At 38.1% G+C, this 27,231-nt stretch overlaps 2 long non-coding RNA genes across 2 annotated transcripts in view; one reads left to right on the top strand and one right to left on the bottom strand.

Annotated features, from left to right (window-relative positions):
- Window positions 1–27,231, top strand: part of LOC308409017 — a 101,401-nt gene that overhangs the window by 11,765 nt on the left and 62,405 nt on the right. The gene's annotated exons all lie outside the window — the stretch shown is intronic.
- Window positions 4,447–5,858, bottom strand: LOC308409018. Its single transcript, XR_013973894.1, has 3 exons — window positions 5,546–5,858; window positions 5,257–5,343; window positions 4,447–4,553 (listed from the first exon to the last, which is right to left on the bottom strand). It is a non-coding gene; the product is annotated as an uncharacterized lncRNA (long non-coding RNA).

Genomic DNA, 27,231 nt, shown 5'->3' with positions numbered 1-27,231 from the left:
ACCTTGGAGGCTAGACAAAATGGAAAAAGAACTAAAAGAGAGAAAATGAAAAACCTCAAAGAATACCAGACCAGGAGGAGATAAAGTCTCCTTCACTGAGAAACGCTGGAGCCAGTGATGTCAGAGAGGAATGATAAAGGGATGAAATAACAGAGACTGCCTCCGGGAAGATAACGTGATAGCACCAATTTAATGTCCAGCAAATTAAGTATTGAACATTACCACTGTTTTCATTCCCGTGGCCACAGAAATTGTCCAATATCAGACTGGATGCAAATGATGCATCTTTTTCAAGCTGATAAAGGAATAAACATCTATTATGTGTGTTTTTCAGTTAAGCAGTGGTGGCATTTTAATCAGATGATTACTCTGAGTAAGAAATCCCCCGTTTCATCAGTAAACCTAAAGTGTTGACAGTTAGAGAGAAGATGACGAGAAAGCTTTGTACAGGATCAAATTATCACTAATGCATAAAAGGTGCATCTATCTACCCTCTTATACTTGCGATCAATCTTAATCCACTCCCCTTTCCAATACATAATAACATCAGAGGTACTAAAGCAGATATGACGAGCATAAGCATCTTTTATTATTGATCTCAAGCAGCCCACAAATTGCTGTTCCAGCAATGTGTTTTCTAATCAATAAATTCTTATTTTACACATCCAGCAACAAAATCAGCTGAACTAAATCTAAGCCAATGTCTTAATCAATAATTGTCCTCAAAGAGTTGGGATCAGCTGGCTGTTTAAACATGTTCCTTCAAGCGTGGTATTAAGCACACAATGGAAACCAAGAAAATACATCCAACCTTCCGTCTCAATACAGAATCATTCATAGTAATGTTGTGCATAAAACAACATTACTAAAAACAATTCACGTTGGCCTATATTATTGTATTTACATTAAAAAAAAATACATTTACTGGCCACTTTCCTTTTCTGGCACATCTATTCAACTAAATACAGAGGTGTAGAGTGACACTCCATAATTTTTGTTCCAAGGAAGGAAATAAAATATTTACAGCTGGTGTAAGTGGTTGAAATTCAGTTCTTTGTGTGATCTACTAACAACATGTTAATTTATATACAAATATGCATTCTGTTCATTTCAGCAATTACCTACAAAGAGCAATGCGGATTAGTTGCATAAAAACTAAAACACCTGATGACGGAGAGCAAGGGAGCGAGTGATATCCTAACAAAAAATAATACAGTGGAAGCTCAGGTTCTGCATGCGTTTCATTCCAAAAACAGTGCAGCAATTAAGATAAATGAGAGGTGACTGAAGGACAATCAATGTGTTTTTCAAATCTCTTCTGATTGAAATTGCTGGGGACTGTGGCTGTATCCCAATTCAGGGTCTGCAGCCTTACAGTACGCAGCCTCAATGATCCTCAAGGGCCGCGTACTCAAAGACCGCTAAGGCCGGAAGTGCGAGGCTTGTGAAATGGGACGGTCTAGCCTCCGTTGCGCTGCCCAGGTTGCCTAGCAACCATGATACTAAAAGCTGGAAACGTGTCATACAGCTTTGTTTGACAGAAATGAAGGAGAAAATCTTTTGTTCATTTTTTTTTTCTTTCTACATGAGCTTTGATCATTCTCTGTAAGATTAAGCTCAGCTATTGAACGGTGTATATTTTAAAGTAAAGGCTTTAAAACCAAGTTAGTACAAACGTCACTAATGTCACATAACTATACCAACATGTTGCCAACAGTAATGTTTTAATGTTCTGCGTTATTAAACATTTGCACATAAATAAGTGACATAATATTCAGTACTTACTTAAAGTTTACTCTTCGGCTGCCCCCCATCCGCCGTTTTTTTTCGGCAAAATTATCCACACCCACCGCCGCGCTATGCATTCTGGGATATGTTGGGCCACGAAGTCTACACTGCCACAGCCTTAAAATTCAGGGATTTGAAGGACGCATTTCAGGGCCGCATTTTGAGCAGCCTTTGAATTGGGACAGCCTTCGTCGCGCCGCTGTGACGTACTCGGCCTTGAAATGCGTACTTTAAGGCTGCAGACCCTGAATTGGGATACAGCCTGTGTGTAGTCCTGAGGACTGAGACTCAGCTGGAGTGCAGGGCTTATCCAGAGGAGAGCTGCATTATTATGCCAACACCATAATCAAGAAATTTGCTTGTAACAGCTCACCTGTATGATGTGCAGTAGACCTATAAACATTATTTACCATCAGATCCTGAGCTCCATATGTTTATATAGTTACTTTGGGTTGTCTTTGGCTGAAGGTAAGCTGTGTGAGGCAGGAGGTACTTATTAAACTTAGTATTACATAACCCATCAAACATTCCCATATGGAAAAGATATATATAAATCTTATAAAGTTTGTATCTGTCTTGTGTGAAACTTGTATGAAAAGCATATAAGTGTGAAAACAGATATAAGATCCCTTGAAAAATTATATAATGAAACTTGTATGTTTTGGATTCTTACTAAAACTATGTATGAAAGTAATGCGAAAGTGGCCACTTTCATGAGTAAATCATGTAATCCTTATATGATTTACTCATGAAAGTGGCCACTTTCATGAGTAATCACATATAAGTTTTTACTATTTCTTTTCCGTATGGGTTCCTACATGTGTATGGCTCTGAAAGAGCAAAGAAAAAGAGAAACTGCATGAAAATCTCTCTGTGTGCAGAGACGTTTTAATTATGTACCATTTTCCATGTAGGAATGTGACTAAAAACCTGAAACACAGTTCAGTTAAGTTTGGTTCTGCTTGGTTTCAATAAAATACTGGTGTTATTATTGAGAAGAAGAAAGGAACTCAGCTCTAAACATGCCGTAAATAAACACTCCAACTATCACAAATCCCATTAACTGTCATGATCACAATAATATATGCTTTTTTCAGTATGAAATTCAGCATTACACCGCTTCCCTCAAACCTCAGTGAATCATATTTCTATGACTTATTTACAGAGGTGGGTAGTAACGAGTTACATTTACTCCGTTACATTTACTTGAGTAAGTTTTTGAAAAAAAAAAGTACTTTTAAAGTACCTTTTTTGCACGATACTTTTTACTTTTACTTGAGTACATTTGTGAAGAAGAAACTGTACTTTTACTCCGCTACATTTGCAAAATTTGACTCATTACTTTATAAAAATATAATTAGTTTAACACATTAGATAACATGCAGCAAGTGGAGTTTCCGGTAACATTTTTACCAATCAGATGTGGCCATGCAGTCACATGACCAGTTTGAAACTGTGGCGGGCAGAGCGGCCCAAGTGTTTCAAAGTAGCGGACACACACCACCGTCAACTTTGCTAAATTACTAATGAAAAACATTGACCAGGCAGCTGTGATTGAGCAGCAATGTCTATCCAACTCTTTTTATGGTTGTTGTAGTTGTGATAATTTTGTGAGGCCACATTGAAAAGCCTTGGATATGGAAGCGTAGTACGGAAGCGAAAAATAGAAAAGTGAAAAGTATATTGTTCTAACAATATACCTTTCATGTTTGAACAATATAATATCACGTTATTACAATATACAGAATTATCACGTTCGTACAATATAAATATTATATAGGCTACATCGCAGCTCCAGTCACGCTTCCATCACCGTCTTTCTCGTCTTTTCCCAGAGTAACAGCCAAACAGGAGGATCTATTGGCTAGCACTGCTTAGCCTTGCACGCATTCTTATTTTAAACTTAATCTGGAATTCATTGCAAAGTGTTTGTGTGGGATATGAATGACAAGATTTTGTTTTTCTACAAGAGTTAGTAAAAAACATCTCCAGTGTGATCAAATTTTCTTGCCAAACAATCTGACTGCTGTCAGCATGGAGGACCTCCAGTTGTAATCTTTAGTACTCCGGTCAGAGGCGGAGCCAGACATTTGAAACACCCGGGGCTTAGCCCAAAAGGATAGTATGCATGTGGGATTTTTTTTTCCCTTGGGGGGGGGGGGTAGAAATGACTGAAAGATTAATTGGCTCTGTTTTGAGTTTTGTTCAAAAAAGAATGACTTCATATAGGGAAAAATATATATCACATGTGCAGAACACCTTAAACTAGTTTTTTAATTAAGCAGCAAGGCAGAACAAAATCAGGGCTGTATCAAGACACGAGGACTAAACCCCAATTCAACCAGACCCAGAACTGATCCAGAATTAAAACAGGACTACAACAGTTCAAAATCAGGACTACTTGGGACTTAACCAAGACAGAACCAGAATCAGAACTAGATGATAGTAGCACTAAAAATCATCATAGACCTGCACTACATTTATTTTTTAATTTTACCAAAGTACAATATTTAGATTGAGAAAGGTTTATATAATTATTTAGCCTTGTTGTGCAAACAAGCCTGCATAACTTAATAAATATAGAATTTGAAAAATAACAAACCTAAAAAGAAACACTAGGTACGAGATACATGAGTACCTATGATACAGTGATACTTTTGGTAAACAACCATTTGACTAACATGTGTGTCTCACCTGCTCTTGTTCATCTCTGTTCTGTCCTCATTCTCCATCTCCCTCTCTGTTCCTCTCTCTCCCTCTTTGTGCTGACAATCATCAAATATACAGATATTTACAAACTCTTCAGATAAAAACACAAACACTTTTTAATTGTAACATCAAATCAGACTAAATGTTTATTTTTTTAGATTGATAAATATAAAAAACATATTTGTTAACTTTAAGAGTAAAGAGAGAAATTGTCTGTATTTCTTAATTGCAAATGGCACCAAATTGTATTCAAAATTGAGCCACACTTATGGAGCTCCACAGTTCTTTTCCTGGTGTTTTGGTTGACATCTCTTGATTTTCCCATGTCACAGAAACAGGCTCTGTGTTTTGCCTTATATGCATCCACAGCTGTGCCACCTGTTTACTCACATGGACTCTACTAACCTATCAGAAGCTTCTTCAGCTCAGAATGGAATCGTCTGGAGTTTTCTTATTAATTAACAATAAACTTAGTGTACATGTACTCCTAAATTTGATGAAAGTGATAAAAAACAGAAAGCTCTGTCTCTCTTTATTGTGACATTTAACTAATTCAAAAGATATTTCAATATTTATCTAAAACAAAAGTTTACTCTAAATTGATGTTGTGCAGTAAAAATGTTTTATGTTTTCTCCCTAAAGTGTATGTAAATATCTGGTTACAAATGTGAATATCCTGCTGTGTACTGAAATTCCTCTTGTTTTGCATACAAATATACTGAACAACATACAAAGCATAATATATAAAATAACATTTACCTGAGTTTTTCTTTGAAAGAACCCTCTAATGTCCATTCTTATATTTCAGTACATAACTGAAACCGATTTAGTCGGGGAGGGTAAGAACTGAAAATATGAAATAAACACACGTAAGCTAAGAATCTCTAAAAAAAAATAGCATTTGTTCGGCTTTTCATTTCGCCATTTGTTGATTCACTTGAAGAGCAAGTAACGTAATATTGGTCAAGTGATCAGTTTGATATCAATCTTTCGTGATGCACCGTCATATTTACATTATTTGTACGGTATGAATGATTTGCTTTGGTACCTGGTCAAACTTAAGCTCTCCTTAGTATGGCTGGCTCCGTCTCTCCAACAGCGCACTGACGGGCAGCAGCTGCCCCGCCCCCTCGCTCAGTCGCTTAGTGCCTGAGCTTGGATCATACCAATATCAGGGGGGGATTCACGCACAGTCGTAAATTCCCACAGTGTGCACTATGTGCTTCGAATATTGTGTGTACTTTTTGTTTTATACAGTTGTCAGCCAGGCATCTAACTATGAAAAAATTGCACTCCAAAATACCCCGGGCTTCTGACAAAACAACCCGGGCTTAAGCCCAGTAAGCCACCCCCACGCTCCGCCCCTGACTCCGGTTAGAATTTTTGCCTAAATTGAAAAAGTGGCCAACTAGAATGTACCAAATTAGTATAGTTTTGACACTCATGAAAGATAATGAATGGCTGGTAATAAGTCCTCATCAACCCTCTATTCCTCTCTTTTTACCAGCCTTTTACAGCAGTCAAATGAAATGAAAGAAATTAGATGCTAATCATTTTATGCCAAAATTAATATAGCAGTTAAAAAATATTTTTAAATGAAGGTATAGCACAGTAATAAAGTTAATGTTGCTTAAAGGATGGTTAATAAAAAAAGAAATCAATCAACAGCAAATTTGAAACTACACTGACATAATTCAGCCCACACACTGAAATTGAACTCATACACCTTCCAGCACTGATTGAGAGCTCCCCTAAAAAACAAAAACCATAGTGTGTTTCAACCAGTCAAGGTCAGAACGAAGGATTCAAATCTTCCTCGTCATAAACCATCTGGGAAGTACTCTGTATGTTTGAAAAAAAAAAAAAGAAAGAAAGAAAACTGTAAAGCTAAGAGGGGGCTTTTCTATAAAACAGGAGGCTTGTCAAGGTTGACCATTTAAAAGATTTATAAAAAGACATAAGTTGAACTTGTGAGCCTGTGTGGTATGTGTGGTGAGTTTGACACTAATGCCTAAGGCAGAATATATTTTGGTGCATTTGAGAGAGGGTTTGTATGTGTGTGCTCATACATGTAAGCGAGTTGAAGGTTTATATCATTTTATCAGTCAGCTTTGATATCAGCTATAGTCCAAAATCCCAGAGATACTACACTGACTTCAGAGGGAAGAAACTGACTCTGCTGACAGAAAAGATGGAAGTGTTACTATGACTTTTTGTTCAGTGACGATGAAAAATTCAACGACCAAATACATGAAAACAAACAAAAACAAAAAAGAAAAAAAAACAGTAAAAAAAACTGATAGCATGGGAACGACTGCCATTTTCACAACTTCTGTTCATGTTTCTATACTGAAAATAACATTTCATAAATTGAACATAGACAGGAAAAAATGCAATACCATGACAATGAAATGCACCATGCAGTCATTGACAAAACAAACATGAATGCCAAGAACACAGCTAATTAGATGAGATGAAACTACTGCTGTATTTTCCATCTTATGTAATAACTTGCCAATAAGTGGCAGAACTTGATGATAAAGTCATTGTAGTATAGATTATAGTGTGGATGTGGCAGACCCAAATACAGAAAACTCCAGGCAGAATATTTCACAAAAGGTGTGTGTTTATAGGAGGCTGATAAAGACCAAACTTCATTAAAAACTCCAACAACACTAAAATCCAGTGAACTAGGAAATGTGAAGGAGCATAAGAGGATACACCGAGGATTACACAAGAGAAACCATTACAAGGAAGAGAGGAGGGATTGGTGGGATAAGGCACACCTGGAAGAACGAGACACAAGTGCAGACAATCAGGAAGAGACAGACACGAAGCCAAACCATCCAAGAAAAGTAAATTAGGGAACAACCCAAAGAACACATAATTAAACATGGATAAAAGAAGACTTACACTTACACCACAGAGACCAGGTAACAGCAGAGAACAAATAAACTCAAAGCAGAAAATGAAGCTACTGCTTTTGGCTGCTTCCTTATTCACCACAAAAGGTAGCTCCACATATTTGATTTGGCATATTTTCTCAACAGATGTCCTTCTGTAACACAAACCGTAAGGGAATTTGTGTCCTCCCAGGATTGAACAAGGCAGTGGCTCCCAAACTTTTTTTGCTGGGCCCCCCTTTGTTTTACATGAAAAATGTCCCCCCACCCGCGTGCACACGCACTAACACATCCTCCAACCACACACACCCATATTTTGCTCCATTGCGGTTTATTTCACACCTCAAACATTTAGTAAACAATTAAGCAAATACAAGTAATCTGCAGGTAGTAAGAAAATAAACTACTAACTCTTTTATGCTACGTCCACACCTACACGGATACTTTTGAAAACGCAGCTGTTTTGTCCACACATAAATGGCGTTTGGAATCACCGAAAATGGAGATTTTTTTAAAACTCCTTTTTTGCTTTTACAGAGTTCGTCACGCAACGTTAAAGGTGTGTGCCTTTTTTCACTTTACGCTGTGCGCACGTTATTGTTTACCTGAGATGAATTTCAGAATGGCAGATAGAGACGAAATACTGTTACTGTTAATCTGACTGTCTTCAGGTTTTACACGCAGTTACAGTCCCTCCATTTACAAAGGCAGAGGCATCATGGTGTGATTATTTATTATTTTTCCCTGTGTAATAATATTCAACATTGCTATCAATACATTTTTTTAAAAATGCCTCTCTGTGCAAAATGGGTTTAAAAACAAACAACTGTGGGATACTGTTTGTCCGTGATTTGAACCGAGGGAACAAATTTGGCAGGATCAGCCTGATATTATTTGTATCCCATTGTAACTTTACTCTATACAGATCTAACATCTCCAAAATGTCAGGAGTAGTTAGTCATTACAACAAGTGTTTGTGAACTGAAAATCAAGAATGTGGGATACTGTTTGTCCGTGATTTGAAGAGCCCAGCACTGCTCCCGACAAAGGGAAAACCAATTCTGCAGGGGAGACCTACCTTGGCACTTGTGCAGGTGAAGCCAAAGGGAAGATTTGCTTCACCATATTTTCTAGTCTTTGGCTTAGAATGAAGTTGGTTTGGAAACATATTCAGCTATGCTTCATCTCCTGCTTTGCGTTTCTGTGGGCGCCCCGTGCTAGCAGTGTCCAAGCGTTTAGTTTTTTTCCTTTTCATACCTCGCCCCCCCTGCCATGGCTCTGCGCCCCCCCCTAGGGGGCGGGCCCCATACTTTGGGAAGGTCTGGAACAAGGAGTCCTTAACTCGTTAGGTGAATGTGTAAATCACTACACTAATGACTAATGACCAGAAATGCAAAACTTGCATTAGTGGTGTACAGTATTAAAATGAGCTTATGAAACTATCAGAAAACTACATAGTTATCAGAAATCAAATATTAAGATAAAACTAAAGCTCAACATACAAAAATAACAAACCAGACCTTATCAAAATTAAGCTCTTGTAGCAACTGATGTTGTGATTTGGCACTAAAAGAATAAAACTGAATTGAATTGAAATACAAAGGAAAGTAAAAAGACAAAGACTGGACAATAAAGCAATAAATTGAACTCTGTATTAGGACAATGAAGGCATTAAATCAGGAATCCAAAACTTCATAATTAATGACTAGAACTTGAATACTTAAGATTACTAGGATGATAATACAATTAAAACAGCAATCAGAACATCTGGCACAACCAGTGGGTGAGGGTGGACTCAAACATGGGACATCTGACGTCCCATGCAACACAAGCGCTCAACTGCAGTGCACAACGAGGCAGGCATTCACTAATGTGGTTAGTTCAACACCCAGGGACCAGCTGAAGAAATTCCTCCAACTTAAATAGCTGTTGACGAGTGATTATAAGCAGGTGTTATTATTACCCCCAGGTGTGTAAAATGCCCCTGAAACAAAATGCTGGTGTTATCTGGTGGTTTGTCACACAGACTTTCAGGCTGAGAGGAAAGAGGATGACTGAGTTAGCGAGAGATATAAGCAAGAAGGAGAAAAGGAGAATATTATGAGCCAGGACAGGAGATCATGACAGTGTCAACCTAACAATAATGAAAAACTGTGAGGAAAAAATGAACAGAAAGCTCCTAACAAGAACCCAAATACTCCAAAGCAACTAAAAAAAAACCCAGGGCTCGTCACGCAGGAACAATGAATATAATGCTGCTGTAGTAAAATGTGTTTAAGTAATTTCCTTATGTAAAGCTTTAAACAAAGGAATTCACTGAGACACCCTTCAGTATCTTGAGTTCAATAACATTTACTAAAAAGCTATATAAAAACTTAGAAATCAGCTGGAACAATTAAAAGCTAAAACTGCCAAATCTGGAATTTATTCCAGAAAATTTAGAGAAAAAACTACATAGTTTTATTGTTTATCAATGATTTGACATGAATTTGTGTTAAGTAGTTACATTGGCTTTGTTAAATGTTAAATGGCATTTTTGGTCTGAGATCAACACTCCCCCTGTCTTTGTTGTCCAGCTGCAATAGTCTCCAGAGCAGGCTTGATTAACAAAATTCTAATCAGCGGAAAACACAGGGGCAGTGGGTTGAAAAATTGATTCTTTGGCACAGATGTTATTCCCCTTTTTGCTGTAGGAGGTTAGCACACCATGCTTTAACTCAGCCCTGTGCTAATTAAGGTACAACAGTGTGGCAGGGGAGCAATTCTGGCTGCAGGCTCTATATTTCCTCCAGAGAAAGAATACATGGCTTTGGGGCTGAACTCCGAAATCAGATACACAACCGACTGAAAATTTGTTTGTCACAACCTGGCTAATGTCCTTCGCACAATTATGAATGAGCTTTCTTTTGTTCTGTGTTGTTGTGTTATTTACGTCTATAAATGTCCAGTTCGGCACTGTTTACACACCACAGTCAGACTCCCATTGATTCATAGCTCATTGTTGTAGGCCCTGACTCTGCTATTTGTGCATATCAGGAAATTTCAACTGCATCAGCAGCTTGACTGTATCTTCTCTAGCACTTGCTCCAGCTTATCCATCCCATTGATTATCATCAGTACACACACACACACACACACACGGTAAGAAGAAGAGAGACATTACTACCTTGCCAGAATCAAATTTCTGCTATTCTTTTGGTTTGGTGAGTATTTAATTGATTTTTATCCCCCTTGAGAAGTCTGCTTGCTCACTCCTCAGTACAGCATTGCCTCTTTTACCCTGCTCTGCATTGACTCAGTGTGTCTCTAGACACTTTGATTATAGTATGTATGACTGGAAGACGTGATGTGTGTGAGAGCTTCTCCTTCGGGTTATTTCTGTGAATAATCAGTTCACAAGGGTTAAGTTAAAAAATAATATCAGTTTAAAAATTTAGGTAAATAGAAAGGTTTTATTTGTTTTTTATTTTATTTTTATTTTATTTAGAAAGACGGGCAATACATATTAATGAACATTTTAACAAATGTAAATATGCCAGATTATAGCCTTGGGCTAATTTTCATCTGCAGACCCTCTGGCAGGTTGGTGTTAAACACAAGTTAGTAAAAACATACAGAGACACTATTTACATTCTGTGAAAAGGTGGTCCGTCTAAATGTCAATTCACAATCACCTCTAACAGTGGCTCGAGTCAGTCGAGACCCGGCAACACTGCTAGACTTTTGTTTAATAAAATCACTCATTGGTGGAGGCGCCAGACCATGTAGAACTTTGTATATTAGACAAGCAGATTTAAATCATTTGAAATTAGTAAAATTTAGAAACTTGTATTTAAAATGAAAAAGGTTTTTTATCTAATATTTTCAATGCTCTTTTTGTAGCATACTTCAATTGGTCCAATAGCAGCAAAGCTCGTATAGGACCAACTTGTAATACAGTATTCAATATTAGCTAGTATCATAGAGTGCAGGAATGTAATTGCTGCTGTGTCTGTTAATGATGTGTGGATATGTCTACAGTTCTGTATATTAACATTTACAGTTTTCACTACTTTTTTAACGTGTTTTTTTAAAGGATAATTTTGAGACTGTATCCATTTAACGGTGTGATTACTAAAGTTAAATGTTGACAGTCTAGACAAGAGCTTAAGATGATTCACGGTGTCAAATGCATGCTTGAAATCCAGAAAAACAGCTGTAACATAACTGCATTTGTCTAAGTAAGATTTCACTCTCTCAACAAAAACACAGACAACCATTTCAGTTGAATGAAGAGTGTGAAATCTGAATTGCATAGGGTGCAAACCCGGATTGGAGTCATTAAGATGTTCGATGATAGGATTAGCAACCCACTTTTCTGCTATCTTTGAAAAGATAGGGAGTCTTGGTCTCCTTTGCTCTTGGGGCCTCTGGATGTCTGGAACCTTGATCTCCTCCATGCCTGCTTCATGCCCAGGAGGACGGGGCTATGGCTCCCCACACCCTCTAGCAGTTCATTACATGAAGGAACCTTTTAAATACAAGCGCGTTCATGCTCACAGGTGTACACACGGGTGCTCACACACACAAACTACACCCTTTTTGGTTGCTACCTCAAAGCACACTGTGCGCTGTCGATCTTATTATAATATTTAATATTTAGTATTTGCTGTTATATTCACATAGATCATCGCGATTATGTTGTTTACTCTTTTTTTCTTTGCTTGTTTTCTCTTTTTTCTTTGTCAACAGGTGATCCAGGTAATTGATATATGTATTTTTTGTCTGTTTGTTTTGTTGGTTTTTGCCCCTTATCACCGTCCCTCTTCCCCGCTCTTTTTCTTTCCCTCTTTCTTTTTCCCCCAGTCAAGTCTGTCCCATGTTCAGCAAATGAAAATAAAATAAACAATAAAAGCAAAGGTGAATCAAATAGACCAATACGGCAAGGCTGGGATGGTCCATTTGGTAAAGTAAATCCATTGGGCATCTTTCTTTGCCTTTAGACAACAATTCTGATGGCAAAAGAACCAAACGGGACAGGCAAAAAAACCAAAAAAACCAAAACAAAAAAAAAAGATGGGTAATATGCTAATAGGTCGATAATTACAACTACACGTTTCTTTTCCAAATATTTATTTATAAGTGACTTATGTATGTATGTATGTATATATATGTATATATTGTACTATTCTTAGTTAGCGTATTGTCTGTCTTGTCTTAATGTTGGTTTAAAATGGAGCACTGTAACAAAAAATAATTTCCCCCAGGGATCAATAAAGTATTCTGATTCTGATTCTGATTCTGAATTAGCAGGGTCTGATTTATCACCCGATTTATAAATTGGTGTAACTTTTGCCACCTTCCAACTCAGAGGAACGACTGCCTGCGTGATTGATAAATTAATAAGGTGGGTCACAGGCACCAAAAGAAAAGATTTATAATGCTTCAAGAAATTGGTATCAAATCCAAACTCATCCCTTGCTTTAGAACTTCTTCATTTAGAGATTATATTTTCTACTTCATTTTCTGTAATTTTCTGAATATTGAACTGTGAATCTTGAGAAGAAACATCCTCTTTGATGTCGGTATTCCCAATATTTTGTTGAGGGTCACAAGAATTAGAAAACAATTGTGCAATTTCAGTAATGGTACTTTGGAAAAAATCATTGAATTTAGTAGCTAGTCTGAGAGGCTCTGATACCAGTCCATTGACAAATTTAAGTTCAAGGTCTTTATCAGCATTATGCTTACTGTTACCAAGGAGTTTCTTAATATTTTCCCAAATTAGCTTACAATTTCCTTTGGCACTATTAATTACAGTCATGAAAAAATTTGCTTTTGCCATTCTCAAAGTTTGTGTGACTTTATTCCTTGCAGATATAAAATTGAATCGATAGGTATTTAATCCAGATTGTAACAATTCATTTAAGTAACTGGTCTCTGAGTCTCATAAGCTGTTCACACTCAGTATTAATCCAAGGCAAGGAATAAACTTGTTTCTTTAAATGGCTCTCTTTCTGAGACTGTGACAAGACCCCTTTAATAGCAGAGTATAATAGATCACAACATTTATTAGTGTCATCATAGGATAGTATGCTAGTCCAATCAAAATTATTTAGAGCTGCCATTAAATGTTGTTCTTGACTATTTGGAATAAATGTTTTTTTATAGTCATGCTTTTACTGACACATCTCAGTCGCTTTTTAGTCAGCTTTGCATTGTGGTCAGACAAGCCAGTCAAAAAGTTATGTTTTTATCATTCTATCCGGTTTGTTAGAAAACACCAGGTCTATTAGAATTCTAATTTTTTTATTCTGGTGGGATCACTGATCATTTGTGTTAAACCAAAATTATCTGTAATTTCTTTTAGTTTCTTTCTGTCGCTTTTCATGGGATAAGTTCATTGTTGAAGTCGCAAGAATTCAGAAGTGCCTTGAATTGGTCATAAAAATCTACTTTTGCCAAATGTGGGCGATAAAGACATAAAACAGTAAATTACATTTCTGTTGAGAGTGACACTTTAAATCCAACACATTCAATAGAGATTTCATTGGGCCAGATTATTTGTGTACATTTTAGAGAGTCCTTCATATACAATAACAGCCCTCCCCCCTTTCTTTGATGAATATCTTTTCTGAAGACATTGTAGCCTTGTAGAGTTACCAGTTCTTGCGGAGAAGAGGGTTTGAGCCAAGTTTCCGAAACTCCCATGAAATCAACATTTGAATTAATGAGATGTTCTAGTTGTTCCCTCTTAGGGGCCATGCTGCGTATGTTCAGATGGCCACCTAGGAGCCCTTTGTCTTTACACTGTGGATCCCATATAGTCCTAGCTTCAAATTCAAATTCAAATTCAAATTTTATTTGTCACGTACACAGTCATACACAGTACGATATGTAGTGAAATGCTTGGACAACTGCTCGTGACCTAAAGAAAACAAAAAAGGAAAAGGCTATGAATAAGATAGGAAATAAATATGAAAAATTTAAAAGGGTAAATTTAACTAGGAAGGAATAAAATATAAATTAAGGTTAAAAATGAAATAACTGTACAACACAAATTAGAATGAAGGGTAAATTTAACTGGGAAAGAATAAGATAAAATATATAAATTAAAGTTGAAAATAAAATAACTGTACAACAAAATACACAATATAGAACTATATAAGAATGTATGAAGAAATCTAAATCTAAATAAATATATACACAATAACAGCAGCTGTACAAGTATTAACCGGAAATGAAGAATATAGTGACCAGTGTTGTGCAAAACCAAAGTCCAGAAAGTCCAGTGTGTGTGTAAGAACCATATGTGTGGGTCAGTACTGTGTGGTGGTGTGATTAAGAGTCACTCTTGATTAAGAGTCCGAAATAACTTAAAGGGTTGATGCTTTTTAAACACAGGGTTCCTCTGTATACGCATGGGTATGATAGGTTGTGTTGATTTACTAGGTTTAGTTGTAATTGGGACCTGCAGTGATGGTGTTATCCCAGGAAGCTGCTGTAGCCCAGGTAGCAGTGATGGTGTTAGCCCAGGGAGCTGCTGTAGCCCAGGGAGCTGCTGTAGCCCAAGGAGTTGCTGTAGCCCAGGTAGCAGTGGTGGTGTTAGCTCAGGGAGCTGCTGTAACCCAGGTAGCAGTGATGGTGTTAGCTCAGGGAGCTGCTGTAACCCAGGTAGCAGTGATGGTGTTAGCCCAGGGAGCTGCTGTAGCCCAGGGAGCTGCTGTAGCCCAGGTAGCAGTGGTGGTGTTAGCCCAGGGAGCTGCTGCAACCGTAACACAGGACTTGAAACAGGTCCAAGGTTTCGCTCAACATCGCCAGCCAGAAGTATTATGATCAAGAGATTCACAACCCCTAGGAATCTGATGGATGACTCTGGGTTTGGCAGTTGCTGGGAGAACTGTAGCTGTTAAAGTTGGCACAATATTCCCAACTTTGTGGGAACAGAACAACAATTGTCAATCCTGATCATGTCTAAACACCTTGATGACAACAAATATGAAAACAAATCAATGTTGTTGTTGTTTTATAACACTTTTATTTTATTTAGCATCGTATGCATCTGGCTATCAGTCAAGATCATAAAGGTCCTGGCCTTTTTTAAAAACTTTTACTATCTCTAAATCTATTAGGCCTCTGTATGTTTTATTTATTGTCAAAGTAGGCTACTTTTGATTTGACTCATTTCATATAACACATATTAGAATGCACTTCTCCAACTCACCTGGTCTTAAACTAGGAGTTAAAGTGCCTGCATTGCTTTATTCTATTTTAAAATAGACATATGTATACTAATCAGTGTTGGTCAAGTTACTTTTTTGGGGAAGTAATCAGTAACTAATTACTGATTACTTCCCCAAAAAAGTAATCCTGTTACTTTACTGATTACTTATTTTCATAAGTAATTAGCTACTTAGTTACTTAGTTACTTTAAAAAAATGATTTACAACCTGAATAGGTAATAAAGCAATAGATCTTTCAGCCCAATTCTATTTTTTTCTGTATAATCCATCATATAAAATGTAATCAAATGAAAAACTCTCTTTTTTAAACTACTTTTATTAGTTTTAATCTTTTAACTTTACGCTTGAAGCAAACATTAAATTATATGCAACATTCTCTGACTGGAAGAAATTTGTTTAACATTTAAACCTATTTTCTGCATATTCCAGCATATAAAATAAAATAGTTTTTTGTGTTTACACTCAGTCTTTCAAATAAATGCACGTAAAACACAGCAGAAAATAAATAAAATCAAAAGACTCTGTCACAGGCTGGGTCTCCGACCCAGCACTTTGAGCTTTCTTTGTATTGTTCTCATTTTTTGAGATGTTGTTAGTTTTGTGGTATTTCCTATTTGCCTTTAGTTTAGGCAGTTATTGTTCCTGGGTTTTCTGTTTGAGTTCTTGCATTATTCATCACGTATTTGGTATGTTAAGTTTGTATTGTCATGTCTAGTTTTAGTGTTTCCTGTTTTATTCTGACAGTGTCATGTGTTCTTTGGTCATTGTATTTAGTTTCACTCCTCCTGGTCCTGTCATTAGATTCATGTCAGTCAGCTGTTTCCTCATGTGTCGCCACTTCCCCTGATCACCTCATGTCTGTATTTAAGCCTTTTGTTTTCTTCATGCCATTGTCAGTTCGTCTGTTTATTCTCACCAGAGTCATAGTCATAGCCTGTTTATTTTTCCACCTCGGTCATAGTTATAGTTTTTGGTCTTAGTACCTTTAGTGTTTTGTTTCTTAGTGTTTTGTCAGTTCAGTGTTTTGTTTCTTAGTGTTTTGCCTGTTTGCTTTGGTCTCTTGGTTCATTTCCTGCCGTCATCGCAATAAAGGTTCACTTTTCTGTTAATCATTACTATTCCTCGTCATCATCTGCTTTTGGGTCCTGTTTCCGCACACATCGGCGCACCCCGCCGTGACAGACTCAGCAGTCCTGTTGCTCTATTTTCACCTGTATAGTAGGAGTGGGGCAGGCGGAGGTTTGCCCTGGTGCAGGTGTGTCGTAGCGGTCAGGGGAAGGATCTGGGAGTTTCACATTCCCGTGGCAGCGTACTGTCGGTGCTTGCTTGGAAGTTTAGGGTTTTTTTTCACTGTAAAAAGAAGTTTTCTTCCCACGCAGTGAACAGCGGACGCTAATGTTTTTGTAACTTTTTACGGAATCAAACTCAAAGTTAGGTCAGTAATTCCACACTTTAAATTCTGCACGGTCATACTTGCTGCTGCACTCGTTATATTATCCATTGTTGATCTGCACACAATTCAAATCCAAGATTCACCCTATTTTGCACTAATATTTGATGACAAATGTCATCAATATATATATTTTCTTAAAACTTTATTCACTTGCTTATAACTCCAGTTGAATTTTTCCAAGTAAATTCATTCATTTATTTCCTTAGATTTTTTTCCTTATTTATCACAGTCACCACAGTGTCCAACAGTCTGGAATAGGTCTCACTGGTCTCTGCTTCAGACAGGAAGGGCAGGTCCTTAAACCGAGGATCAACAGTTGATGCCATCCATAGTGTCCTCTCATTTACATATCTCTTTCACAGATATTCTGCTATGGCAGTCTTAATGTTCCTTACTGTCTGTGTATCATCAAAACTTTCTTGTGCACCCATCACAAGCTTGGCATGAATAGGAGCAATGATGTACAGGGTTGGCATGCTCTCCTCTGACATCACCAGGGTGGCGTCCTTCATAGGCTTGAGTGCCCTGACAACTTCTTCTGCACATGTGATGTCAGACTCACTTAATGTGAAAATTTCTTTTTCACTCTTCCTAACTTCTGCAGAAAGCAGAGCTGCACAGATTGGTTGTCTCTGGTTGCCGTTCTAAAAATCGTTCTATCATATCATAGGAGCTGTTCCATCTTGTAATTATGTCCGTGATCAATCTGTGAGCTGGTAGCTGAAGGAGGCACTGTTTCTGCTTCAACTGGTTGCTAGCTGTGGTGCTGCGCCTGAAAAAGGCTGTTACACATCTGATCCTCCCGAGAAGTCGCACCATGTATTGTATTTTCAGTGCTTTCTGTGAGGCGAGATTCAGACTGTGTGCAAAACATTGTACAGTGGGGCAAAAAAGTATTTAGTCAGCCACCGATTGTGCAAGTTCCCCCACTTAAAATGATGACAGAGGTCAGTAATTTGCACCAGAGGTACACTTCAACTGTGAGAGACAGAATGTGAAAAAAAAAATCCATGAATTCACATGGTAGGATTTGTAAAGAATTTATTCGTAAATCAGGGTGGAAAATAAATATTTGGTCACCTCAAACAAGGAAAATCTCTGGCTCTCACAGACCTGTAACGTCTTCTGTAAGACGCTTTTCTGTCCCCCACTCGTTACCTGTATGAATGGCACCTGTTTGAACTCATCATCTGTATAAAAGACACCTGTCCACAGCCTCAAACAGTCAGACTCCAAACTCCGCCATGGCCAAGACCAAAGAGCTTTCGAAGGACACCAGGAAAAGTATTGTAGACCTGCACCAGACTGGGAAGAGTGAATCTACAATAGGCAAGCAGCTTGGTGTGAAAAAATCAACTGTGGGAGCAATCATCAGAAAATGGAAGACATACAAGACCACTGATAATCTCCCACGATCTGGGGCTCCACGCAAGATCTCATCCCGTGGGGTCAAAATGATCATGAGAACGGTGAGCAAAGATCCCAGAACCACACGGGGGGACCTGGTGAATGACCTGCAGAGAGCTGGGACCAAAGTAACAAAGGTCACCATCAGTAACGCACTACAACGGCAGGGAATCAAATCCCGCAGTGCCAGACATGTTCCGCTGCTGAAGCCAGTGCATGTCCAGGCCCGTCTGAAGTTTGCCAGAGAGCACATGGATGATACAGCAGAGGATTGGTTTCATCTGACCACATGACATTCTCCCAAAGTAGAACTTTTTGCTATAAACTCAACTCGTCGTGTTTGGAGGACGAAGAATACTGAGTTGCATCCCAAGAACACCATACCTACTGTGAAGCATGGGGGTGGAAACATCATGCTATGGGGCTGTTTTTCTGCCAAGGGGACAGGACGACTGATCCGTGTTAAGGACAGAATGAATGGGGCCATGTATCGTGAGATTTTGAGCCAAAACCTCCTTCCATCAGTGAGAACTTTGAAGATGAAACGAGGCTGGGTCTTCCAACATGACAATGATCCAAAACACACCGCCCGGGCAACAAAGGAGTGGCTCCGTAAGAAGCATTTGAAAGTCCTGGAGTGGCCTAGCCAGTCTCCAGACCTCAACCCCATAGAAAATCTGTGGCGGGAGTTGAAAGTCCGTGTTGCTCGGCGACAGCCCCAAAACATCACTGCTCTCGAGAAGATCTGCATGGAGGAATGGGCCAAAATACCAGCTACTGTGTGTGCAAACCTGGTAAAGACCTATAGTAAACGTTTGACCTCTGTTATTGCCAACAAAGGTTATGTTACAAAGTATTGAGTTGTATTTTTGTTATTGACCAAATACTTATTTTCCACCCTGATTTACGAATAAATTCTTTACAAATCCTACCATGTGGATTCATGGATTTTTTTTTCACATTCTGTCTCTCACAGTTGAAGTGTACCTCTGATGCAAATTACTGACCTCTATCATCATTTTAAGTGGGGGAACTTGCACAATCGGTGGCTGACTAAATACTTTTTTGCCCCACTGTATGTGCTTCATGCCTGCAAGTCTAGCCACGAGAGCCATGTTTGGTGCATTATCGGTAACAACAACAAGGTCCTTTGCATTCAATCCCCATTCAGCCACAGCGTCAGTTAGTAACGCTGCAATGTGACTATCATGCATGGCTCGGGTTTGTAGCACATGAGATTTGACTATGGCAGTGCAGATTTTACAGACTGCATAGCTCTTGTCACAGTCTTTACTGCCTTCTTTTGTCCTAAATCCAAAATAAGTCCTCACATCATCTTTGAAAGCTGCTGGGGCCGGCTGTATCCTCTCCTCTTCAGTCATCAGTTAGCTAGCACAATTGGCCACACATCCACTGTTCTACTTCGTTGGTTTTGACAGATGCTTCTACAGTTATCACGAGACCTCGTTTTTCCATCATAGTAAAGGTGGTAAAAACTGCAAACAAGTGGCCGGAGTTTGAATTGCAACATACAAAAGAAATAAAAAGTAAATGCATGTAATTTTTCAATTTAAAAAAATTGATAACACTGATTTTAAATATCGATTCAGTATCATTGCACAAAATATTGCGACATTTCAATGTATCGATATTATCTTACATCCCTACTAAATATGTTTTGAGATTCCATCCAGTTTTTTTCTTTATCAGAAATGGCTTAAAATGGCTCTTTGGATAGTAAAGGTTGCTGACCCCTACACCACACAGGAACATCTTATTGCAAATGTAGCTTGTGTAGAGAATAAGATGACTCATAATGTATAAACTCCATGCTTACCAGTGGCTGCAGCCACATGTCTTTCTGTGTGTGAATTTCTGTATAGTGTGCATTCTAGTTGTGTCTCCTTGCCCAGTCTGACTCTCATGTGCTCCTCTGGATTTCCCATGATAATGGGACACTATCTTCTGCTTGCAATTGTCATGTTGGCTGCCTTCACCAGATAATGCATTACAATCACAAACTCATAAATCTGCTGGGCATGCTGAGTGAAATTTGCCTTGCTGACAGCTCCACTCATATCTGCTTCAAAGGACTCTTCCTCCCCTCGTGTCTTTTCATCTGTTTGTTTGGGGTTAAAGACCTTTTCAGGACAACTATCCAACCATTACTGATGGGACAGAGCAGAAAATAATGCGGGTGATGAAAACATAATTTGACTTTGAAAGAAAGCAGTACAAGCTCATAGAGGACATTATTAAGCGGGACACTGGAATCCACATGGCACTGAGTAGAAAGCAAAAAGAATAAGTGACTTTTTAAAATGTCCTTGCATATTTCTCTCACTTTTTTGCAGCATGCGTATCAGATTTTTTTGAGAATGCTTTTCGCTTGCTGGTAAATAGGAAAGGAAGTAAATGTCAAGAAACAACTGACATTTTAATGACTACAAGGTGGCTGCTCCAACCTGAATTGCAGCAGCCAGTCAGTCATGCCCGTGGAGCTGAGAGCAAGGGTAGCCACTTTTGTATTTGGTGTAGGTTTACGTTAAGTGTGTGTTTGTGTATAAAGCTGTGTGCACCAATAAGCCTGCTTGTGTCTAACTTGTGTCTGTGTGGGATTGCTGCCCACATGTCCATGTTGGGACTTTTTGAGAAGAAGGTGATCAAAAAGAAAATGTTCTATTAAGTTTAAAACATTTTAAAGTGTAGAACGTATTTGGTCTCATCATTTGGGCCAACACATCCGCTGCTGTGTGACCTTTCTTATGAAGCTCAGTGCAATGGTCCTGCAACAGATATGATCAATCTTGTGATAACAGAGTTACAGCTAGGAATTGAAGACCTTATCTGATAACAGTTTCTTACACAAACATTGAAACTACAACTTCAGTTCAAGGCCTCATCTCTCTCACTTCGCTCTCTATGCACATGGTTGACGTTTGCTTGCCGGAGCTACCCTGTCCCTAAGTGTGAAGTATTACATTCATTTAACAGACTGTCAAACCCACACATTCACACACAAAAGACCAGCTGTAGTTGCTACAGGCATGCTCAGCTGAATGTCAAATAAAATCTGCTAGCCAGCAGACCATCACCATGGCAACATAATGGTATTAAACATTGTTATCGTTATATTTAAAATATCACAGAGACTGTACAAGAATTCAAATAGTTCAAGGTTTCAAAGGTCCTGTAAAAAGGTTCTGCAACTTTTTAAACATCCATCCATCCATCCATCCATCCATTCGCTTCCATGCCTCTGTATTGTTGCTGATGGCAACGATGACCACAAAGCACTATGTTACAGAAAAATACTCAAAGTAAATAGTCATCTTGTCACCCACTGTAATGATAAACAGTAAAATCAAGGTGGAGAGTGGTGGTGATATAGTATTGTCCACAGTAACAAAGATGTGAAAGAAATACATGGACAGCATTTCTTACCACCACTGCAGGTTGGAATGACCGATCAGACCATTTTTTCATGTTTACATGCATAGATGCACATGAATTAGATCATGCACAAACGTGATTAATATTTCTCAGACATTGGATCAGTTTGGATCAACTCTAACATGCCTCTACTAAGGATAAACAAGTTCATTTTTCAAGTTGGCATTTTTATCAAGACAGTGAGCATGTGCAGAAACTTGGTCGATTCTAAATATTAACAGTAAGGTCAATATAAATGTAGGAAGACTAAAACACTTAATCTGGGAGTTAAATTTACAGTTGATGGAAACATTTTAGATTTCATTTATTTACAATGTAAACAAGCTTATTAAGCAGTACAAGAGACCCACTGTAAACATAATGACATATCTCATATGTTTTCAGAATAGGGTTTAGAAAAAAAGCAACAGATTCTCAGCTTATTCATAGATCTTCAGCCAAAAGCTCCATAAATATGCATACTCATTGTGTTAGGGCCTGAATTCAAATGAGGAAATGAGAAACTGGGCAGATGGTTACAGTGCTTGTTTGCTCTAATGAAGATTCAAAAAAGTGCACATGAAACAAAAGAGCGATGAGATAATAATGAGCAAACCATTTTGTTCAACTAGGTGTGAAATACATGCAAATAATTAACAGCTAAACCCAACAGGTCTTAACTATGTTGATTCACAATTGTCCTTCTACTGGTAAAGGGAAAAAACTGGAAGTACCTCAAGGAAAAGAAGACAAATTGAAACACAGTGCAGAGTGGAGGATAATAAGCCAGACAAGAGCGAGCGACCAAATTAAAGTGAATAACAATCGCAAGAGAAGGGATAATTAGATACAGGAAAAAAGTGACGGAAGAAATTATGTATGGGAACAGCAGTGGGTGTTGGATAAATCAATTTTGTTTCTTACAAACTACTTCTACTTTTCATCATTTCCAAAAAATATACTTGCCAGTTCTCAAATTTTGCATGAATAATTATCTACTGACCAAACAATTGTTTCTATTTAACTCAGACCAAAATAGAAGCTGGTAAGATTAAAACAGCCTGCTTAACATGAGGTCTGAATAAAGAGTTCTTGAGCACAAGCCATAAAAAGGGATAATTTTATCTTATTTAAAGTTGCTCCATCACTACAAGGAAGCCTCATTCTGACCCTTTGCACTTGAGAATATCCAGTTTCAGTTAAAACATCGGCTTCTCTCAAACTGATCATATTTTTATCTTTTTATCTTTATCGATAAGAGCCAGAGATCAAAACTGCAGTATTCAATGAAATAGCCTGTAGTTTCCCAGCCTGCAGGTAGAACACTTTAGGTCAGGATTATAAAAAGCAAAAAACAAGCTCGGCTTTTTGTTTTTCTTCTGTTATTCACAGGGTTGTGCACTGTCAGTTTTTCCCCCAGGGTCAAAGTATCAACAGTGAGTGCCACTGTAACTGCCCGAGGGTTATGAGGGAAGTCATTTGGCACAAACGCCACAAACCATGATACATGAAACTGTGCCATCATGAGCCCACTCAAAGAATTCTCAGCTATGTTCTACAAAACATCAAACATTTTCAAATTAGTACTAGTGATAACCAGAGATAGTGTATGAATGCGGAAGCGTAAAAAGTTGCATTACTATTACATTTTTCATTATAAGCATCACTGTAAACATCTAACTGACGTGAGAGGCTATTTTCATGATGTATATGAACTATAAATATGATTAAAGGGGTAAATCTGCCCATTGTGCTTGCTACTATCCTCAATTAAACTATTAAAGTGAATCATAGTGTAGTCCTTCAGCTGCAAGAACCTTGCAAAGGTGCTCAAAATCCTTTAGCTCTTCTCCCTCAAATTACTTCTTTTGTTCTATTCTTCTGCTTTCTTTTCAACCCTCTTTTTGTCTTTTGTAGACGAACTAATTCTTGAAAGTTGTTATTTGTGAAGTTTTACAAAAATAAGTCGTTGCTTGTGGTGGACTGTGATCATGTAAACTGGAACATTATCGATGTGACAAGTGGACATGAGTCAACATGCAGAGCCATCTGGGACAACTACTCTGTGTTAAAAATGTTGGCTTTTGTTCTCAATAATTTACATCGCCACAGATTTATTTTTGTTTTTTGTTCATAAGTTGCCCATAAGCGTACGTGAAATGAAAAACAAATCAAAAACATGCATTTTAGTTGATCTAGGAATTTGTCACTGGATCTTAGCCTTAAGAAAAACACAGTAGAATAATAGTATGAAAAAAATTTAGATATGTGTGTGTATATATAAATGTATGTATCTATATTACTGCAGAGACAGGCAGCCGAAATGCGTATGTACAGTTATATGTGTGCATGCCTGCTAAACTGATTATTTTCAGGTTTTATATATATATATATGTGCGTGTGTGTGTGTGTGTGTGTGTGTGTGTGTGTGTGTGTGTGTGTGTGTGTGTGTGTGTGTGTGTGTGTGTGTGTGTGTGTGTGTGTGTGTGTGTATTTGTCACCAGGCCATTGAGAATCAAAATAAAGCATTTCTCCTTTGAAATGATCCAATTTCTCTTTTGGTCTCTTTCTGTGACTAAAATGCAAATATTTAAGGAGCCTTAAGGACTGTAATTTTTCAAGAAGCACAGTAGTTATTCACCTACAATCCTTTTTGTAAATTTCTTATAATGCATCAACAAACCACACCACAAAATAAAATGGATGCCAGTTGGCATTAGTGTTATGACTTTAAAACACGACGGGGGTGTGCATAGACTTGCACACATGATCATTCAAACCAGCACGGAGCATCTTCCAATACAGCACAATGCTTTTCACGGGACATAGTCATTGTTTTTGTCTGACTCAGATGGCTTTTGAGGAGGAAAAAAAGAAAAGGAAAATCAGTGATGTAGCATGTAGTTATTTTGCGCTGCTCTCATTAGTAATCAGCTTGGCTTATCAGGTCCAGCAGTTCAACATGAATTTCAAGACAGACTACAGTGATTTGTTCACCTGATTATCTCCCCTCCCCAGACCACTGATCTGTCCCACTGAGATGAGAAAAATCACAGAGAATTAGCCTCCAATTACACTCGGCAAGCCAGCTAGCCTCTCTTCATCTGTCATCCTCAATTAGCCACACAAGCAAATGTTTGAAGTTAAATACTGATTAGAGGGCTGTACTCTGAAAATGATTCCCCCTCTCCACCCACCTACACAGCAATCTTCTATGTAATGTAGCTTTCAGTGTATTTTTCCCCTTCTCCTACGGCAGAGAGTTAACGTAATTATAGTCAAATTGGTGTATGATCAAAGTAGGCACATCAGTGCCAAAATATTACTAATAAATCGCAGTTTCATGTTGCATGCACTACAGATGGGATTTTGGCAAACAGATGTGTGATATGTGGTGATGCGCTGCAGACGATTAAAACAGTTTTTCCATCATCTGGTTTTAGTTGCACTTAGCCACGCTGTGAAAAGCAGCAACCAATGGAGTCCAGTGATTTTCACTGGAGGGCAACTGTTTAAATGAAATGCTAATGCTAACGCTGTCGTATTTCCTGTGAATTCTTCTCAATAAAAGGCTTACCTAACATAGTTCCAATCTTGATGAAACGCATCCATTTTTTTGTTTTACTTATCCAGTTCAGGGTTGTGGGAGGGCTGGAGCCTTTGACAGTAAAATAATCCTTATATCTGGAGCATGAACAAAGGAGTCAAGCAAGAGCATTTAGGTAGAGAATTTAAGTCATTTAAGAGACTGCAAAGAGGAGGACAATATTAAAAATATTTAACTGGTATAGCACAGCCTATTTCCATGTCTATTCCCTGCGTTGAGGCTGTAGTGGAAAAAAAAAGTCATGCCTTGGCTTGAAAAATACATTTAATTACTAGCAGAATGTTGTACCAGAAGGTTAACATGAGAGAAGACGACTGCAGTCAAAACATGCTCACAACAACATTAAATATAAATAAAGCTGATTGTGTATGTGCTGAATAACTTGCTGACGTCCAACTCAGAAAACGTTTGAGATACAAAAGAGATACTTTTGTGTTAAAATCCAAAGCCAGTTTGTTGTTGGTACAGCTGCCAGGCACATGCTTTACTAGAGAAACTGCTTCATCACCCGCACCCGATCCAAATCGCAGCCCACAGCTAAAGTCCTCCTACTTTATCAAAGTGGCTTAGCTGGTTGGAGCTTCATGAAAAAGCTCTCTTTCCCTCTGAGACACACACAGCAGCTCACTCAGCCCCCCACACACACACACACCTCCCTTCTGACTTTCCAAAGCTTCAGTCCGTCTTCAACTGATTCATTTGTCATCATCTATTTTGCTTTTGTCTTGCCTTAAACATTTCCTGTCAAGCTCCACGTACACATTTGCACTGACACTCACATACAAATAACCTCCTCCTTGAACAGAGGCCAAACAGGAGAACAATGCATCAGCTCACCTGGGAGCCCCCCCAAAATTCATCATTTCAATAAACTACATTTTTAACACATGTGCACTCCCTCACAGCTCCGCAGGCAATGTCTACACTTCAAGTAGCATCTTGACAGAATCACATGACATTGGCTCAGTGTACACTGGCTAAATATTACACAATTTAGTCTCATGATGATGGCAGGTATTGCCACTGTGAAAATGATAACTGTGCTGACCTGTGATATTATGGGTCTGCTTATGAACAGGGACAAACCATGACAGGTGCTTCGTGTAGAGGAATGTCTATGTGCACTGGATCAACATGGTTTATATTTTATTTTTTCTTATGCAATCGTTTCCCTTTATTTAAGCATGAGATGGCTATTTTCTGTTTCCCTCTACCACAATAAAAGAATTGGACCTGCTGTATTAAACAGCAGCTAATGCAACTGTTTAAAATATCAGTCAACAAATAGGACTAGAAGTGAATGAAATTCAAGAACAGCTAGAGATAAATGGTAATATACAGGAAGTGAGTTGAATACATTAGAAAAAAATAGCAGATAAAAAGTGCTTCTAACAGTTTTGTCACAATAGAACTAGACAATAAACTTTTGTTGCATTGTCCTGATAAATATAAAACGAGTGCCATTGTACCAGATTCAGGCCAGTGTTACTCCTGGTAGCCACAACACCAATATCCAGACTATATATCGTAGATAATAAAGAATATGCATATAAGGTGGAGTTTCTATTTACAGTGGAAATTATAAAACATCAAATGCAATCAGACCCAGAGAGAGAGAGAGAGAGACTGAAGAAATAAGGAAAAATATGGATTAATGCATGTAATGCAGCACGAATAAAGCACCCTTTTTAAAAAAAGTCCTTCCTCTAT

Source organism: Rhamphochromis sp. 'chilingali', assembly GCF_963969265.1.
Source record: "Rhamphochromis sp. 'chilingali' genome assembly, chromosome: 13".
NCBI lineage: Eukaryota > Metazoa > Chordata > Actinopteri > Cichliformes > Cichlidae > Rhamphochromis > Rhamphochromis sp. 'chilingali'.
The sequence above is the reverse complement of the archived record's forward strand: the minus strand, read 5'-3'. Positions and strand labels throughout refer to the sequence as shown.